At 40.1% G+C, this 21,203-nt stretch overlaps 1 protein-coding gene across 4 annotated transcripts in view; it reads right to left on the bottom strand.

Moving 5' to 3' along the window:
• Positions 1-21,203, bottom strand: part of arhgef9a (Cdc42 guanine nucleotide exchange factor (GEF) 9a) — a 340,120-nt gene that overhangs the window by 37,727 nt on the left and 281,190 nt on the right. The gene's annotated exons all lie outside the window — the stretch shown is intronic.

Below are 21,203 nucleotides of genomic sequence, written 5' to 3'. Positions count from 1 at the left end.
CTTTGCTTCAGTTTCCTCCACCCAAGCTAACCTACAGCTTGCACTCCTTTTTTCCTATCTCTCTATGAAGGACATTTGTTGATAGGCCCACTTACAGCTGGTTTAATCCAAACAGTGGTGGGGTGAAGCACTCAATTGGCCACCTAAAAGGGCCTCAAATAGCCGAGGGGTGAGAACAATGGCCACAGACTTTCCCAGTCAGAACTTAATTCTGGTGGAGATGAGAAAGTGTTAGGATTGGATACAGTTCCTTCCCAACTAAATAATTGCCCTCGAATCCTGTCTTCTGTTTTCTCTTCTCTGGGATGAGAAGATACTACAATATGACAAAACATAAGGTCGGAACATAGCAATAACAGTGGCCATTCAACCCATTATGCCTGTTCCATCTTTCTATTAGACCTTGATTATATGTAGATTTATAGTTATACCTTCATTCTATTTAATTGTCTTTGCTATTTTTTCTCAGATAGAAAAGAATTATGTTTCTCAGTCTTAACAATGTAAATTGATCCAGTATTCACAGTCAGTGGAGAGAACAATGTCTAGATTTTCACAACGTTTTGTGTGGAAAAAATTCCAAGTACTTTAGTGGTAAATGGTGAAGCTCTATCTTCGATACTGCCACTTGTTTTGTTATGCACCTGAGGAATCGGTTTCTTGTAAACAACCCCGTTAAAATCCTTTATCAAACAGATACTAAAAAGGGTGAAATGGAAAGGATTTTTAAATTATGAAAAATCTTGGCTGAATACAAAGCAAAGACAATTTTCTGTTTCAGGAGTTGGTCACAAAATGATAACAAATATTGTGAAGAAGGAGCAAAGAGAACTCTTTACCTTGAGGATTGTTGCAGCAATTTACTGTTTCATTTGTTACAACCAGAATAACAATTAGCCCTACTCTACATTCTTCTCAGTCTACAGAACCTGCAAAAGAAGCATTGGAGGAAAAGATGCTCCCCTGAAGATGAGTCCTCCGCAACTGGCTTGAGCTCTTGGTCATATTACTGGACAAAGTTAAGCAGAATATTAAAGACAATCATGATTTTGTGAGACTTGATGAAGTCAGTATTGAAGAATTTCTGCTGATTTCTCCAGGAAACAAAATCACTGTTTCAGCACTATTGATAGTTTATTCCATTTCAGCACTAATGTCGCCACTATTATTGTCCTGTTTTTCAGCTAAAGTTCATTGCCATCCAATAGGTTTTCATCATCATGGCAATAACACATAGCCCTTGACTCATATTAGTCAGTTTTGGTCTACAGTCCTTACTCAAAAGGTGTTGAAATGTTGGACTGTTGTAGCATGAATGCAGGGTACCATGCACACATTTACATCAAGAATGGTCACACACCACTGCACACCAAAGGAGTTCTGCTCCTTCCTGGTCAGAATGGTTATTGGCTCATGTGACAGTACCTTCCTCATCACATGAGGGCAATGAAAGACATGAGCTGACCCAGAAAATGCTGCATATCTTACTGCTCTGGCATGCTTACTGTTGGCATTTAAGGGGAACTTAATACTTTTTACTTGCCTTATCAAATGTATGCCTTATTTTATGAAGGTAAATGCAGGTGAATGACTAGTATATGAGTCATTTCAGCATTGCAAACTGCCTACAGTTTGAAGAAGTGAGTGACCAGTTGGCAAACTTACAGATGATCTTGTACAGTTCTGGCATAGCCTGCAGAGATAATCTGAGTTTCCTTAGATATCAGTCATTGGTCAGCACCATAAATATGAGCTCTAGACAAACCCTGTGATTAGATTCCATACAGTGTAGAAACAGGACCTTCAGCCCAACCAGTCCATACCGACCCTCCGAAGAGTAACCCAGCCAGACCCATTTCCCTCTGACTAATGCACCCTAACACTATGGGCAATTTAGCATGGCCAATTCACCTGACCTCCACATCTTCAGAGTGTGGGAGGAAACCAGAGCGCCCAGAGGAAACCCACAGGGAGAATGTGCAAACGCCACACAGACAGTTGACCAAGGCTGGAATTGAACCTGGGACCTTGGTGCTGTGAGGCAGCAGTGCTAACCACTGAGCCACTGTGCCAACCTACATGTTGGTCTGACAGCAGGCTCTCCTGGCTGCTGTTACTCCTTTTTCTCCCTCTCTGTCTCATACCTCATCCTGTCCTCACTCACACACCAAAAGACAAAGGATAAATTGTAGCGAGGATTTCCAAATATATTCTGATATATTCAGCATGGAAATCACTAAAGGCTTCACACATTACAGTTCAGACCTAGTTGTCATAGTTGTCATAAGGCCTCAGCTAAGTCAAAGAGGATAGCAGTCGCTCTGCAATTCCAGTACATTAAGTTAAGAACAACCTCCAATACCAGTTCAAGTCCTGCTTGGGATAGTCAGAATCATGATCATCTCTTTATAAAGGAAGGCGGGGGTTTGCAGGACACCACCCATCTGGACTCCTTCTGCCCTATTCTGGAATAAAGGAGAGACAGATGTTACAACCATTAAAGTGGGTGGTTCAGCCAATATTGTTGGTGTAGATGCGGAGGTGTCTCGAGCAAGTGAGCAGGCAATACAGAGGACTAGCAAGATTATTGGTATCTCACATTGAGGTGGGTGAGGTGGGATGTTGCATGAAACAGTGAGAATGGATGAGCATGAGCCTTGGTGGTAGGTGAGTACAGGAGCAGAGATTGTATGAGGTACCATAGAGTAGATGGTGGACCTTACAGTGGCAGAGTAGAATAGCACTTTGACCATCTTCCTATTGTGATGGCCATTCCTCCAGATGGCTAAGACTGTTTTAATCTGGATAACCACCTGGGATCAGGCTGGAGTATTTGGTATCATAGCCTACATTGCTGGTCCTGGGGTATGGCGACATCCTACGTGTGCAACACTACATCCAGGAGGACCTCTAGGACCAGGCCAAAAACAAAGGTTGACCATTTCCCTGTCTGTTATGTTCGTGGCAAATGTCAGCAACCATGTAGGGCATCTCAAGACCCACAGTGCTTGTTTGGGTGCAGCATGGACTTTAATGATAGCACAAGTGATACTGATGAATCCAGGCTTTGTGCTGAGTGTTGAGTTGCTCTGGGAACAGTGTGCAGGGTGGAAATCAGACAGGGAAACTATAGTGGTGTGATAGGTAATTTCTGAGGCAAATTTGCTAAGATACAGTGAGAGAACCTGCTGAAACCTTGCAGTGAGAAATCCTCCAAAAAAACTGAGACGACTTGGATTGGCTAAAATAAAATATAAGATTCAGTCCACCAGATCCTCGGGATCTTAAGAGGGTGGATGTGGAAAGGCGTTTTGTCTTTAGGAAAGTCTCTGACTAGTTGTCACTGTTAATTTAAGAGCAAGATTAGGAGAATTTCTTTTCAGAGAGGGTCATGAATCTTTGGAATTCTCTTCCTGAAAAAATTTGAAAGCAGAGTATTTGAATGTTCTGAAGGCAGAAGTAAATTAATTTTTAATGGGCAAGTCAATGAAAGGTTATTGGGATAGACAGGAATGTTAAGCAGCCAAATTGGCCGATGTCTTATTGAATGACGGAACAAGTTCAAACAGCCAAGTGGCCTATTCTTTCTCCTAATGCGCATGATCACGTGTACATTTGTTTGCAGGGAATTAAAAAAAAAGGAAAAGAGTAAGAAAGGTGAGTGTTGACCTTTGGGAGAACCAGCCTTCAGAATTAACAATGGATGACAGTGAAATGGCAGAAGAATCAAACAGATATTTTGCATCTATCATTATTGTGGAGGACACAAGTAACGTACCAGAAATAACTCTTAATCAAAATGTGAAAGGGAGCGAGGAATTTAAAACAATTACAATCACCAAGGAAAGGGTGCTGAGAAAATTGTTAGAACTTAATTCTGACAAGTTCACTGTGACTGATTGACTTCATCCTAGGGTGTTCAAGGAAGTGACTGCTGAGAAAGTAAGTGCATTGGTTTTAAATTTTCTAACTTCCCTTGATTCTGGAATTATCACCCTCAATTTGGACCACATTAAATCTGATTCCTCTGTTCAAGAATAGAAGGAGACAGAAAGTAAGAAACTAGAGGCTGGCTAGCCTCATAACTGTCATTGTTATCTATTAATAAGAAGGTCATCGCAGCCAACTTCAAAAATCTGAATGCAACCAGACAGTGCATAATAATGTGAAATGTGAATGATAATGAACAAATTTGTTAAAAGTTTTTGAGGAAGTAATAAGCAAACTAGATAAATGGGAACTGGCAGATATATGAACTTGGATTTCCAGAAGACTTTTGACAAGGTGCTACTTCAATGGTTAGTATGCAAACTAAGAGCTCATGGTAGAGGGACACCATATTGGCATATGTAGACAATTAGTTGGCAAATAGGAAATAGAAAGTAAGCATTAAAGAGTAATTTTGCACTTGTAGGATATGATGAGTGATGTGCCACATGGATTATTGTCGGGGCTCAATTATTTGCAATCTACAATAGTTTACAATACTTCTTTGTCCTTCAGGACTTACCGACTAGAGAAGGTGCAAAACTTGACCTACTCTTGGGAAATAAGGCAGGACAGGTGACTGAGGTGTCAGTGGGGGAGCACTTTGGGGACAGCGACCATAATTCTATTCGTTTTAAAATAGTGATGGAAAAGGATAGACCAGATCTAAAAGTTGAAGTTCTAAATTGGAGAAAGGCCAATTTTGATGGTATTAGGCAAGAACTTTCAAAACCCAATTGGAGGCAGATGTTCGCAGGTAAAGGGACGGCTGGAAAATGGGAAGCCTTCAGAAATGAGATAGCAAGAATCCAGAGAAAGTATATTCCTGTCAGGGTGAAAGGGAAGGCTGGTAGGTATAGGGAATGCTGGATGACTAAAGAAATTGTGGGTTTGGTGCAGAAAAAGAAGAAAGCAAATGTCAGGTACAGACAGGATAGATCGAGTGAATCCTTAGAAGAGTATGAAGAAAGTAGGAGTATACTTAAGAGGAAAATCAGGAGGGCAAAACGGGGACATGAGATAGCTTTGGCAAATAGAATTAAGGAGAATCCAAAGGGGTTTTACAAATATATTAAGGACAAAAGGGTAACTCGGGAGAGAATAGGGCCCCTCAAAAATCAGCAAGGCGACCTTTGTGTGGAGCCACAGAAAATGGGGGAGATACTAAATGAATATTTTGCATCAGTATTTACTGTGGAAAAGGATATGGAAGATATAGACTGTAGGGAAATAGACAGTTACATCTTGCAAAATGTCCACATTACAGAGGAGGAAGTGCTGGATGTCTTGAAATGGTTAAAGGTGGATAAATCCCCAGGACCTGATCAGGTGTATCCAAGAACTCTGTGGGAAGCTAGAGAAGTGATTGCTGGGCCTCTTGCTGAGATATTTGTATTATCGATAGTCACAGGTGAAGTGCCGGAGGTTGGCAAACGTGGTGCCACTATTTAAGAAGGGTGGTAAGGACAAGCCAGGGAACTATAGACCAATGAGCCTGACCTCGGTGGTGGGCAAGTTGTTGGAGGGAATCCTGAGGGACGGGATGTACATGTGTTTGGAAAGGCAAGGACTGTTTAGGGATAGTCAACATGGCTTTGTGCATGGGATTGAGTTTTTTGATGAAGTAACAAAGAAGATTGATGAGGGCAGAGCAGTAGATGTGATCTATATGGACTTCAGTAAGGTGTTTGACAAAGTTCCCCGTGAGAGACTGATTAGCAAGGTTAGATCTCATGGAATACAGGGAGAACTAGCCATTTGGACACAGAACTGGCTCAAAGATAGAAGACAGAGGGTGGTGGTGGAGGGTTGTTTTTCAGACTAGAGGCCTGTGACCAGTGGAGTGCCACAAGGATCGGTGCTGGGCCCTCTACTTTTTGTCATTTACATAAATGATTTGGATGCGAGCATAAGAGGTACAGTTAGTAAGTTTGCAGATGACACCAAAATTGGAGGTGTAGTGGACAGCGAAGTGGGTTACCTCAGATTACAACAGGATCTGGACCAGATGGGCCAATGGGCTGAGAAGTGGCAGATGGAGTTTAATTCAGATAAATGCAAGGTGCTGCATTTTGGGAAAGCAAATCTTAACAGGACTTATTCACTTAATGGTAAAGTCCTAGGGAGTTACTGAACAAAGGGACCTTGGAGTGCAGGTTCATAGCTCCTTGAAAGTGGAGTCGCAGGTAGATAGGATAGTGAAGAAGGTGTTTAGTATGCTTTCCTTTATTGGTCAGAGTATTGAGTACAGGAGTTGGGAGGTCATGTTGCGGCTGTACAGGACATTGGTCAGGCAACTGTTGTAATATTGTGTGCAATTCTGGTCTCCTTCCTATCGGAAAGACATTGTGAAACTTGAAAGGGTTCAGAAAAGATTTACAAGGATGTACAGCATGGAAACAGACCCTTCGGTCCAACCCATCCATGCCGACCAGATATCCCAACCCAATCTAGTCCCACCTACCAGCACCAGGCCCATATCCCTCCAAACCCTTCCTATTCATATACCCATCCCAGGGTTGGAGGATCTGAGCTACAGGGAGAGGCTGAACAGGCTGGGGCTGTTTTCCCTGGAGCATCGGAGGCTGAGGGGTGACCTTATAGAGGTTTATAAAATTATGAGGGGCATGGATAGGGTAAATAGGCAAAGTCTTTTCCCTGGGGTTGGGGAGTCCAGAACTAGAGGGCATAGGTTTAGGGTGAGAGGGGAAAGATATAAAAGAGACCTAAGGGGCAACGTTTTCACGCAAATGGTGGTACATGTATGGAATGAGCTGCCAGAGGATGTGGTGGAGGCTGGTACAAATTGCAACATTTAAGAGGCATTTGGATGGGTATATGAATAGGAAGGGTTTGGAGGGATATGGGCCTGGTGCTGGCAGGTGGGACTAGATTGGGTTGGGATATCTGGTCGGCATGGATGGGTTGGACCGAAGGGTCTGTTTCCATGCTGTACATCTGTATGACTCTATGACTTGACTATTCTTGGTATTTAACGTTGAACTGACACAGGCAGGGAACATTTTCAGCCACTGGGATAGTGTGAGCTTGAAAAGAGTTTAGAAGATGGAAATGCGAATTGTTCTTTTTACACCTGATCCCATCAAAATAACTTCATATGCATTTAGAATGTTTTTAGGGAGCAGGGGCTGGAACATGAATCACAAACTCCTCTGTTGCCTTTGGCCTGGGCCCTGCTCCTGGCTCAAGCACCACACGTTTTGAGCTCTGATAAAGCCCTGTCTCTCCTGAATGGAGCACACAAAGTGGATAACCTGGGCATTTTACAACAGTGTAAAACATATTATTGAGTTAATATCAAAATCAATTCATTTGCTTTCAAAAACCACATGCCACTTGTAATACACCTGTGTTTTCTTGCCCCACTGATTTGGAGCTGCTTACTTTTTCTAGCCATTTACACATTTTCTGCCATGATAATGAGCAGCCTACAAAATGATCTCTCAGCCTGTAGTTTCTTCGTCAAGATCTCCTGAAAAACATTCAACCACTGGCTCAAAACAGCTGATGCCCTAGAAGAATATAGCAAGTGCATGGGATTGCTTAAAACAAGTTAGGAGAGCAAGGACAGGACATGAGAAAATACTAGCAGATGACAGTAAGGAAAGAACAAAGGAATTCCATAGGTAAGTTTGGGGCAAGAGAATACCCAGGAAAGAGTAGGGTTCATTAGAAACTGAAACTGTAATCTGCGTGTGGAGCCAGAAGGCACAGCTGAGGTTTTAACTGAGTACTCTGCATCTATGTTCACAATAGAGAAGGAAGATGTAGGTCTGGAAATCAGGGAAGGGGAATGTGATAGACTTGAACTAATTAGCATTGAGAGGGAGGAAGTATCAGTAGTTTTAGCAAGCTAAAAGGTGGATGATCCCCAGGCTCAGATGAAATGTCTCTAGGCCAATACAGGAGGCAAGGGAGGAGTTTGACATTAATTTTCAAATCCTCCATGGCCACAGATAGGATGCCAGAGGACTGGTGGGCAGCTAATGTGGTAGCATTATTCAAGAAGGGACAATTATTGGTAGGGATACCCCAGAACACTACAGGCCAATGAATCTTACATTTGTGGCAGGGACACCATTGCAAAACAAAATCTGAAAGACAGAATTATTCTCCATTTGGAGAGGCAAGCATTACTATGGTTTGTAAAGGGGAGATCGGGTCTAACAAATTTGATTTAATTTTTTGAGGAGGTGTCTTGGCGTGTAGATGAGGGTAGTCCAGTTGATGTAGTCTTGAATTGACAAGGTTTCACATAGCAGACTAGTTTAGAAGCTATGAGTTGTTGGGATCTAGGCATTTTGGCAAATGGCTGAATACAGGGTCTAAGAGTAATTGATGACTCTATAACACTATTATTAAAGTCATTATGATTTTCAATTGTCCTTTTTCTTAACAGAATGGTTTTGGCTGAAATGACTTGCTTTGTAATTCCAGGATTTTCATTTTTAACAAATAGCTCACACTTTATTTCCCTGAATGTTTCCTTAGATTATTTTTGTTTTGTGTTGTACTAAAACTTCATAGCTAGGCATGTAATATTAAAGCTGCTTGTTTCAAAAATCATTGACGCACATTTTATGTATGTATGTGTACATCTTAAATACACTACACACATGGATTTATATGCAGCATTGAGTCATACCAAAGAAATATTAAAACGTAACTCATTGTGACACAAGTTGAATCAGGTTTTCAATCCTTCAGCCATTTCAGAACTTAATTTTAAAATTGCTGGATTGAAATGAAACGTTATTCAGCTGTCATGGAACAGTAATACACTTCCTTTCAAATCAATAAAATACTTTTGGGAGTTGCAAAACCTGTTCTGGTCCCATTATGCATATATTACCCCTGAGTCTGGATTAGTGGCTCAATTTATAACCTCTGCAATGATATTGTTCAAATGAATTGCAAATTTCTGTGAAGTAACTTAATTCAGGCCAATTTGTCAAAATTGAACTCAGGCTGGAGGCTATCAAACCATTCCTAGTAGTTCCAGAAGAAACAAGAATAAAAATATGGAGAACAACAGTGAACTGAGCAGAAGAAATGTACCTCCAATTTGCCACAAATAATAGAACTGTCAAGTACATGACTTCACAAAAACTTAACATTGATGCACCTAATACATATAGAAAAATTGACATTGAGTTTCCAAAATTTGTTTCACTCTGAATGTGGCACTGAAAACACAAAAAGCACTCTACTCAGACAGGATTTTTCATTATTGTATTTTGTGTATCACCAATCACTTTCCCTCCTCCGCTAATGCTCAGATATACAATTCCATAGGCAGCAAATCTCTCTTGTTACTTCACTCAAGTGCCTATTCTTATGGGTGAATATGTATGAAGACTGTGGGTTTCTATGAAAGCTTGATGAGCCAATTTGGCCTCCCTCATCCGTAATTATCTTTGAGATAATTTTGGCAGAATATTGCATTATGTATGATAGCAAGGACAAGCTTGATTCTCTCTTTATCCAATAGCCACATTTGTGCACTTCACAACAGGAGCTATTGGATACAATCGTAGGCTGGCTGTAATTAACTGCAACTTTACTTAAGTGGCTGTACATGAATAATGAGTGGGTCTAATACAGTTGAAAAACAAGATTCACATGGGAAATAACACAAAACCAAATGAGTAATCTGAAAGGTAACTATAAATCTTGGTCAAAAAAATGTTATGATTCAAAACAAAAGCTTATGGGAGGATTGGGAAACCAGTTAAGGAAAATTAGAGATGTTCTCTTTACTGAACTACCTGGAATGGCAAATAGAAACTAAACCAATGAAAATTCAACAATAATGGGAGAGATTTAATTGAAATCGAATTGGATCACCTCTGAAAATGGGCACAGGGATCATGATGCTACTTTTCATAATCATATTTTTTATTGGCTGGATGACCCATCACAGTCAGCAAAAGAGGTCCCCGGCATCACATGTGCCAGTTTTCACCTCATTTGATTAATTCTATGCAATATCCAAAAAGAAACTGAAAGCTTTGAATACTGTGAAGACTTTGGACTCTGAAAACATTCCAGTACTGAAGACCTGTGCTCCAGAATTATCCATGCACCCAGCCTAAGTGATCCAGTACAGCTGCAATCTTGGCCCTAAACTGGCAAGATAGAAAATTGCCGAGGTACGTACTGGCAACAAAGAGCAAGACAAATCCCGCTCAGTCAATTACCACTGTAGGTATTCTCTAATCAACCTGTTAAGAGGTGTTATTACATACCTCGAACAGATAGGATGTGAACCTGGTTCTCCTGACACAGAGGTATAGTCATTACCACTGCTTCATAAGAACTCCAATAACCACCTTATCTGCCTTCTCTCAATCAGTAGCAAATGATGGGAGGTTTCATTGACAGTGCAATTAAACTGCACTTGCTCAAAGATAGTCTGTTTATTGATGCCATGTCCTCACAACTCCTGAACTCATTTCAGCCTTAGTCGAAACATGGACAAAGAGTTAATATCCAGCGATGAGTTGGACATGACTGCCATTAACAACAAGGCCACATTTGACCAAGCATTATAGAGCCTGAGCAAAACTGGAGTTAATAAGAAAGAAAGCAAAAAGTTTTGATTGCTTAGAGATATAAAGTGTGTGTGTATGTTTGGGGGGGGGGGGGGGGGGGGTAGCAGGAGGGGTGGCCACTTGGAACAAGAATGACATGTGCTTATGGCGGGCACCTGCATTTGTAGTCCTTTAACATAAGGAGGCTATTGTTCAGCAGCTACTGCACATATCTAGCTGAATGCGAAATCCTGTTCTTACCACCTGCCCAAACTACTTCACAAGAGTTTACAGATGCATTATGATGTAGCTTTCATGTCTATAAAGTCCTGAAATAGGACCTGGACCTCAGCTTTTGGCCCCAAGACAGAGATACTACCAATGTATCACAAGATTTCATTCATATCTAACATGAAGGAAGATGGTTGTTATTATTGGAGGTCAATCACTTCAGTCCCAGAATATCTTCCTTAGTCCAAACATGCAGGATGTAGGAAAGTTCACTGGTGGCTGCATAATATCCAGGACCATTCAAGACTCTTCATACACTGAAGCAGCTGGTGTCCATGTACAGCAAGACCAGATTAACATTTAGGTTTGTGCTGATGAATGGTGAGTTGCATTTGTGTTACATAAGTGCCATTATCAACATTCTATGGGTTACCATTGACCTAAGACTGATTCATACCAAATACATAAATGCTGTGACTACAACAGCAGATTAGAGGTGAGGAATTCTGCAGTGACTCCTTAACTTGGCCATAACTTACAAGGCACAATCAGGAGTGCAATGGAATACCAAAATAAAACAACCGAGGGCGGCACAGTGGATAGCACTGCTGCCTCACAGCACCAGAGACCCGGATTCAATTCCCGTCTCAGGCAACTGTCTGTGTGGAGATGCACGTTCTCCCTGTGTCTGTGTGGTTTTCCTTCGGGTGCTCCGGTTTCCTCCCACAGTCCAAAAATATGCAGGTAGGTGAATTGGCCATGTTAAATTGCCCGTAGTGTTAGGTGAAGGGGTAAATTTAGGGGAATTGGTCTGGGTGGGTTGCTCTTCGGAGGGTTGGTGTGGACTTGTTGGGCTGAAGGGCTTGTTTCCACACTGTAAGTAATCTAATCAAACTGCAATTAGTGAAGACCTGAAAAAAAAAGGAATTGTTGGAGAAATTCAGCGGTTCCGGCAGCATTTGTGGAAAGAAAGTGACTTGAAACATTAACTCTGCTTTTTCTCCACAGATGCTGTCAGACCTGTTGAATTGTTCTAGTAATTTCTGCTTTGTGAGATGCAATACTCTCCACATGCCTGGATGACTGCAGTTTCAAAAATACTCAAGAAATTCAACATCATCCAGAATAAAGCAGCTTGCTTGACTGGCACCTCATCTGTTACCTTTGACATTCATTCCCTCCATCACCATTAATACAAAGGGTAGTCGTGCGTATCATCGACAAGATATACTGCAGTAACTCTCTAAGGCCTTCTGAACAGCATTTTCCAAACCCACAAATGCTAAAACTTGGGAGGACAAAGACAGCAGATGCATGGGAACATGCCTACCTGCAAGTTTCCTTCCAAGCTACACAGTATGCCAATTTAGAATTCTGTCAGCAGTCCTCCACTGTTGCTCAGGGACAATTGTGCAATCCCTTTTTTAAAACCTCATGGACTGCAGCAGTTCAAGAAGACAGTTCACCACCACTTTTTCAAGGGAAATTAGGGATGCTAGCAATGACTACCATACTCCATGAACAAATAAAGAGAAAATTATCAACAAGGGTTTCAATATAACCATTGGCATTACTTCAAGCCAGTGCCTAAAGTTAACACACACCTTTTTAAGTGGATATACTTTGTGGCTGTTGCTGGAAGTCAAGGTTGAGCAGAATCTGACCTGGACTAGCATCTGTAGTGCTCCTTTCACAACCACCAGACTTACAAAGTGCTTTACATCTATGAAGTGTTTTTGACCATTGTACCATTGTAATGGCAGAAACATAACAACTGATTTGTACACAGTAAACTACAAACAGCAAAGGCTAGATAATGGCTAGATAATCTGAATGAAGGAACAATCTGGTATATTTAGAGAAATGGGATGCTTACTAAAACAGAATTATATTTGGGTTACATAGACATGTATTGAATAAGCTATGATCCAATTAAGGTTTATAAGAAATAATTTATTTCCTCAGGTGGGAGGGTCCAGAACAAGGATGCCCAGATTTAAAATCAAAGCAAAACATCAGGGGTGATTCCAGAAAGCAATTATAGAGAGGGTAGTGGAAATCTGCAACTCTGTCCCTGTAAAAGCTGCTGAATCCAGTTCAATTGAATATGTCTAAACTGAGATTGATAGATTTTTGTTAGTTTATAGAAACATGAAGAGTAGATGGTTGAAGATATCAACCTTGATCTAACTGAAGGGTGGAACAACTAAGGGGTTGGTGTGAAATATTCTTCATTTGTTCCTGATTTCACCAAGGTGCATGACAGATTGAATAGCCCGGTAATAAACTCCACCAAAGGTCACACACAAAGATTAATTGTTTCTGTGAGATAACCAAGGAATTTGGTCACATATGTAACAATAAACCAAGAGCAACAGTCATTACCTTTGGAGAAAAAGAAGAATGATGTGAGGGATGTTTTTCTATATCTTCACATGTTACTGTAGTATACCATTTACACTTACAATTTAAAGTAGTCCAAACTATCAGTCCAAACTTCATTTCTTCTTACAAATTCATTGGACTTGTTTGTGATGGTTTCTTTGTTAATCATAAGGTCATAATACCTACTTGTACATGGGATTGACCTACAATGGATGACAAATGATTTTCTTTTAAGCTGCTTTGATTACATCAAAACCAACTCTAATAATGGACTGTGAATGTCAAACAGCCCTGCAGTGAAATATGGATTACTTCTTGAAATGGTAAGAAGCAGCAATGGTTGAGTACATAAAGGAGTATATTTTAGAGTCTCAATCTATTTGCATTAATGTGTTGGCTCAGTTCAGTTCGAGAACACATTTTCCTCTGAGTCAGAGGACTGTAGATTCAACCTCCACACCAGAGCATGAGTACCTAATGTAGGCTGGCATGCCAAGTACTGTAGCATACTCAAAGATACATGTTTATGGATGAACATTAAGTTGAAGTCTTATCTGCCTATTTCTATGCTTGAACTTGATGTGAAAATTACTTGGAACAATTTAAATAGTAGTGCAATTTCTTAATATTCTTGTCTATGTTTCTCCTTTGAGTAACTTCACCAAAAGCAATTTAATAAAGTCATTGAAAATAATAGAAGACACGGAAGATATAGAATTTATTTATTTTTTGTTGATGATCGTTTTTCTGATAACAGACAGGTCTTGGTGCAAGATTCAGAAGCCTTAAAACTGAGCTGAGAAATGGATAAAAATGTATAAAATAAAATTTCAAGCAAAATTTATCTTTCAAAATTATCTTTGAAATAGAGATCCATCGATGAAGACATTGAAAAAATGCTATACTTCTGAACAAAGAAAATGTGGCTTTCATACATTGATAGGTAGAAAATAGGTGCAGGAATTGACCAAACAACCCTTCAAGCCTGCTCTACCATTCAAGATGATCATGACTGATCAGACTCATTCCTGATGAAGGGCTTATGCCCGAAATGTCGATTCTCCTACTCCTTGGATGCTGCCTGACCTGCTGTGCTTTTCTAGTACCACACTCTCTACTCTGATCTCCAGCACCTGCAGTCCTCCCTTTCTCCATCCATCTCAGTACCCTGTTCTTGCTTTCCCTCCAGATGCTTTGATCCCTTTAACCCAAAGAAATATCTCTTTGTTGAAAAGATTCAATGTTTTGGCCTCAACCGACCAAGATTTCCACAGGTTCATCACTCTCTAAATGAAGAAATTTCTCCTCATCTGTGTCCTAAATGCTTGACCCCATATCCTTAAACTGTGATCCCTGGTTCTGAACTTCTCGGTCATTGGGAACATTTTCCTCTGCCAATTCTGTCTAATTCTGTTAGAATTTATACATTTCTATGAGATTTAGTGTAATTCTTCTAAACTCTAGTGAATATAGTCATAGTCCTAACCAATCCAAGCATCAGCCCTGCCAATTCAGGAATCAGTCTTGTAAATGTTCAATGCACTTTCACCATAATCAGAACATCCTTCCTCAGATAAAGAGATGAGAATTGCACATAATGCTGAGGTGTGGTCTCACCAAGGCCCTGTGCAACAGCAGCAAGATGTTTCTGCTCTTGTCCTTGAATCCTCTCACTATGAAGGCCAGCGTACCATTTGACTTCTTCACTGCCTGCTGCACCTGCATGACTACTTTCTGTGACGGGTGTACAAAGATACCCAGGTCTCGTTGCACATCCCCATTTCCTAATCCATCTTCACTCAGGCAATAATCTGCCTTCCTCTTTAAGTGAATAACCTTACTTTTATCCATATTATACTTCACTGGTGATGCAGTAGCCAAATCACTCAACTTGTCGAAATCACACTGAAGCATCTCTGCATCCTCTTCATGGTACACCCTCCCACCTAATTTTGTGCCAGCTATAAACTTGGAGATATTACATTTAGTTCCATCAAAATCATTAATATATATTATGAACAGCTGGAGTCCAAGCACTGATCCCTGTGGCACTTCTTTGTTTCCTGCCTGCCAACCAGTTTGTTAACCATGTCATTTCACTGTGCCTAATCCCATGTGCTTTAGTTTTTTATGTTAAGCTCTTCAATCAAAAGCCTTCTGAAAGTCTACCATTTACTGGTACTCCATTGTCAACACTACTAATTACATTATTGAAAAGTTCCATTAGATATGTCATGAATGATTTTCTTTTCACAATTCCATGCTGACTCTGTTTGACTTTGTGATTGTTTTCCAAGCTTTTAAATCTGTTCTAATGGATTCTAGTATTTTTACCTTTACCAATGTCAGGCTAACTGGTCTATAATTCCCTATTTTCTCTCAACACCTTTTTTAAATAGCGGGGTACATTGGCAACCCTCCAATTCACAGTATCTGTTCCAAATCTATAGAATCTTGAAAGATACCCAACAATGCATCCAATATTTCTAGGTCCAATTCCTTAAATACTCTGGAAGTAGATTAATGGACCATACAGATTTATTGAACTTTACTCCCATCAATTCTCTCAACACCATTTTCTTACTAATACTGATTTTCTTCAGTGTCTCCCTTGATCTTATGTTCCCACCATTTTTGGAAGATTATCCGTGTCATCCTTTCTGAAGGCAGAATGAAAGTATGCAGTTAATTGGTCTGCCATCTCTTTGACCCCATTATAACTTAGTCTGTTTTTACAGTAAAGGATTTACATTTGTCTTTACTAATTCCTCTCTCTTCAGATACCTATCAAAGCTTTTGCAATCATTTGTATGTTCCCCAGAAGTTTACTCTTGTACTCTATTTTCCCAACTTAATCAATCCCTTTTGTCCTCCTTTGCTGAAATCTAAACTACTTCCAATCATTGGATCTGGTGCTTTTCCCCCGCCCCTCAATTTGTATCCCTTCCCTTGGATCCAATATTCATGGTCTGCATACCTTTCCCCTTTTAATTTTATGCCATTGTCAGGAATGAAAACTTGCTGTGGTTCCTCCAGGAGGTCTTTAAATGTTTACCATTGCCTATCCACCATCATCTTCACTAAATTTCCTAACTTAACTTGCACCGCACACCATCAAAGTTGCCTTTATATCTTTCCAGGATTCTAGTTTCAGAATCAACTACATCACTCTTCATCTTAATGAAGAATTCAATCATATTATGGTCACTCTTCCCCAAACACTCTTCTTCCCACAGAGAGATTACTAATTATTTCTTTCTCATTATAGGAATCTTACAACTTCCAAAGGCATTGCCTCTTACACAATTGTCAATGCTCAAAGTATTTTGAGCTCTGAGAGAAGGCAAAGTCTTGAGAAATGTTTCCTTGACCTCAATTTATTTTTTAAACCATCTATTATACTTTCAATAATGTACTGTCCATCTCGATCTATCCCATTTTTAAGGTGAATCTGATGGTCCCAAAAGTGCAGGAGATATTTTCTGTCAGATATCTGATAAACTGTCTATTTGGGTGACCTTCACTGCATGTTTATCCAGCTCTTTTCTAAATGAGTGAATTTGCCAGAGGATTAATTACATTTATTGCAATCTGTACTCTGCATCTGCTCCTCTAGAGCAGAAGCCAAGATTTAGTTGAGAAAAGTCAAGTTATTGGACTAAGAACAGTATTTGGCTCAGAAATTATTTGGCTCCCCAGGTAGCTAAGCATGTTAGCCACATATAAAATATACAAACCAATACTGTTCTAGGATGAATCTTTCATCTTCACTGAAAAAAAACTTGGCTAGTGTTTAAAGACCAATTGGCAATTCATTATAGTTAGCCTCAGTATCACATTCTAGAAGAATAGCAAGCATGTTCTCATCAACTAATAGCTGTCTATGGGCCCTGGTGGAAGTGTATGAAGACATTAGATAATTGAGTTTAGTTGTGTTATCAAACATGATTGAACACTCTTTTGACACCCACCACCAAGACAATTGGTTCAGATACTGGATAAACAATGTCTAGCAAAGAATCCAGAGAGGAAAGGAGAGAAAACTGGCAATGTAACCATGGTACATTTCTATAAATATTTCTTTGCAAGCTTCATTTGTAAATCTATGTCATTTCCTTTGAGGAGGCATTTTAAAACTCCTGAAGCAGATGTCATGTAAATTAAAACCAAAAACACATAAGAATGTAATTTTGTTGTAATTCTGTTGAATACATTATCCTGGAAAAACAGAGAAGACTAGTGCTTAAGTTTTGCCAGTTAAGCTAAATGTCAAGTACACACTACAATTTCATAGAATCATAGAATCTCTACAGTGTGGAATAGATCCTCCAAAGAGTCACCCACCCAGACTCATTCCCCTATCCTACTGCTCTACATTTACCCCTGACTAATGCATCTAACCTACACATCCCTGAATGCTATGGGCAATTTAGCATGGCCAATTCATCTAACCTGCACATCTTTGGATTTGCTGTGAATTTCTTCAAAAAAGGGCAAGTGCACTTTTACTTTGTACAATACGAATATAGTCTACACATTGTATTCCCCATTAATTTCTCTACTGTTAAACTCAGCAAGCTTGAACCAACTTTTTTAGTGGATGGAATTTTCCCTTCACTAGAGGTGACGATATTGTGGTGAGGGAGTCAAATATTTGGGTGAGTTTTCCCAGAGAGATACTCGCCCCACTTCTCACCACCTCACTACTTAAGTTTGGGACAAGACCGTCCAGCTGGGATTTTCTTGACCTGACACCAATTACTAGCTGAAGGTGAACAGTTAAAGGCCACTTAACAGCCTCCACTCAGAAACTCCCTGAGGAGAGGGAAGAAAGGAAACTGGTTTCACTGAAAGACATGACCTGCCTGCTAGATTGGGGAAAGTGATGTCACTTGTCTTGCCTGCGATCTCTGATCCCTCTCTTTCTGTGAACCCCCTACATGAAACACAAACTAAAATAATCTACCTTCTCACTATTGTACCCACTGAGGTGTAGGCCTTGATTAACTGTCTTTACGACTGAAGAACTGCAGGTCTCAAAATAGTGTCAGCTTCTGGTGAGCCTGGACACATTCCTGCATCGGACTGAGATACTCAGCGAAGCTCACCAGTCAGCTCTTCACCAATAGTGTGCTAATCAGCTTGTTAAATTTTTCTTTGCAGTGGTGGCAGCAAGTTAGTTGACACCTAACACATCCACCCTCCTACTTATGCTCAAAAAGGAAAGAGAGAGACAGTGAATCATTCACCTAAATTCACAATATAAACCGCTCACTGTCTGGCTGTCTCCTGTAAAGGTGACCATGTATTCCTTTGTCATTTTTTCTGCATCTGCTGCAAGAGTAAAACATGGATTCCATAAACTGCATAAACTTAAAACAAACCAATGGTACCTTCCATCCCTAAAATACTAAAACTTCCAATGCAATTTGCCAACTCAGGTTTGGAGGTGAATGAATTATGTCCCTACTAAGAGAAAGGACAACTTCCTCTTTTATATTGGGTCAATGTATGTCTCAAAGATTATTCTGATCCCTCAGGCATTACTTATTCTGGGTTTGTTTTGCCACTTCCACAAACATGCCACTTCCAAGCTGATGTGAAGTCAGGAAAGCTTGAGGTTCAGGGGTTTCTTCCTTCAACTCTTCTTGCTTTATGTCAATAAACATGAAAGCAGCAGGTATAAGCTTTGCCTTTTTGCACCCCAAACCCAAAGATTGATTTTGATTCCTGGGTATAGAAGTAAGGAAGTCTTATAAATAACTGACCAGCTGTAAACTCTTTTATTAAATGTATACTACAGGATTCAAGAAAGTGCAATGCAGTTACATTAATAAAAAGGCAATGAAACATAAATTTAGTCTAGTCCAGTTAATTCAACTTTATTTTTGTGTCAACTAACTTTTATACTTGTACGTATTGCATTAAGCATTGCTGAACAGTCAGAAGTACACAATAACCAAATAAACTTTCAGTGAGGTAATATGATCACAAAATTTGGTTCTGCAAAATTCCTGATGAATAAATTTGAGAACACATAATAAAATGGTTGTTCCATTGCATCTTATATTATTGTAGATTACAAGCTATCTTCACAATCCGCCATCAAAGGTGGATCTAAAAAATCCCATGATTTGATTCAAAGTATAGCAAGAGAGTTCTCCCAGTGTGCATGCCTCATTTACTCTCAACCAATGGCAAAGTTTCATAGTTTTACAGTAATAAAAGCAGGAGTAGGCCATTTGTCCCATCAAGCCTGCTCCACCATTCATTAAGATCATGGCTGATCTATCCATCATCTCAGCTCCTCCTATCTGCATTATCCCTACAGCCCTACCATGCAAAGTCCCATTCAACTATGTATTGAATATATTTAATGAAAATGCCTCTCCTGCCTTGGACCAAGAATTCCACAGATTCACTACTCTCTGGGAAAAGGAGTTCCTCCTCATCTCTTTGTAAATCTACTCCCCCTAAACTTGAGGCCATGCCCCTTGTCCTAGTCTCATCCACCAGAGGAAACAACTTGCCTGCCTCTATCTTACATTTGCCTTTCATAATTTTCTATATTTCTAGAAGATCCCCTCTCAGTCTTCTAAATTCTAGTGAGAACAGTCCGAGGAGGCTCAACGTCTCCTCATAGGGTCACCCCCTTATCTCTGGAATCAACATGGTGAACCTCCTCAGTACTGCCTCCAAAGCCAGAATGTCCTTTCTCAAGTAAGGAGACCAGAGCTGTGCACAATACTCCAGGTGCGGCCTCATCAACACCTAGTACAATTGCAGCAGAACCTCCCTGCTCTTAAATTCAATCCCTTGAGCAATGAAAGCCAATATTCTGTTTGTCTTCCTGATTACCTGTTGCACCTGCAAATCAACTTTTAGCAATTTATATACAAGCACTCCAGTCCCTCTGCACAACAGCATGCTACAATCTTTCACCATTTAAATAATATCCTGACTATTTTTATTTCCAAAGTGGATAACTTTGAAACAGCAAAATTGCTCACTTAACTCATTGATGTCTGTGGGATCTTGCTGTGTTTACATTATCTGCTGTGTTTCCTACATTCTCATGGCAACTCTATGCCAAACAGAACTTGTGGATTGTGAAACTAATTAGAATGTCCTAACGACACGTCCTAACGATAATAAATCATGTAATTTTCCCTCACATTCAGTCATTTGATCTGTAAGCTGCTGTTGAGAGCCATTACATTTTCCTACTTGTTTTCTCTCATGCTGAGTGATATCTCACAGTCCCCCACATTAATATTTATCATGATGTATACAAGGGAAGTGTGAATCTATGCCAGATTTTTCTTTCAACAAAGTTTTTTATAATCACTGTTAACTATTTAGTTTATCAGGAGGGCAAAACAGGGGCATGAGATAGCTTTGTCAAATAGAATTAAGGAGAATCCAAAGGGGTTTTACAAATATATTAAGGACAAAAGGGTAACTAGAGAGAGAATAGGGCCCCTCAAAGATGAGCAAGGCGGCCTTTGTGTGGAGCCACAGAAAATGGAGGAGATACTAAATGAATATTTTGCATCAGTATATAAAGTAGAAAAGGATATGGAAGATAAAGACTGTAGGGAACTAGATGGTGACATCTTGCAAAATGTCCACATTACAGAGCAGGAAGTGCTGGATGTCTTGAAATGGTTAAACGTGGATAAATCCCCAGGACCTGATCAGGTGTACCCGAGAACTCTGTGGGAAGCTAGAGAAGTGATTGCTGGGCCTCTTGCTGAGATATTTGTATTATCGATAGTCACAGGTGAGGTGCCGGAAGACTGAAGGTTGGCAAACGTGGTGCCACTGTTTAAGGGTGGTAAGGACAAACCATGGAATGATAGACCAGTGAGCCTGACCTCGGTGGTGGGCAAGTTGTTGGAGGCAATCCTGAGGGACAGGATGTACATGTATTTGGAAAGGCAAGGACTGAGTAGGGATAGTCAACATGGCTTTGTGCGTGGGAAATCATGTCTCACAAACTTGATTGAGTTTTTTAATGAAGTAACAAAGAAGATTGATGAGGGC

This window comes from Chiloscyllium punctatum, chromosome 25, assembly GCF_047496795.1.
Source record: "Chiloscyllium punctatum isolate Juve2018m chromosome 25, sChiPun1.3, whole genome shotgun sequence".
NCBI lineage: Eukaryota > Metazoa > Chordata > Chondrichthyes > Orectolobiformes > Hemiscylliidae > Chiloscyllium > Chiloscyllium punctatum.
This window is presented reverse-complemented; position numbering and strand designations above follow the sequence as displayed.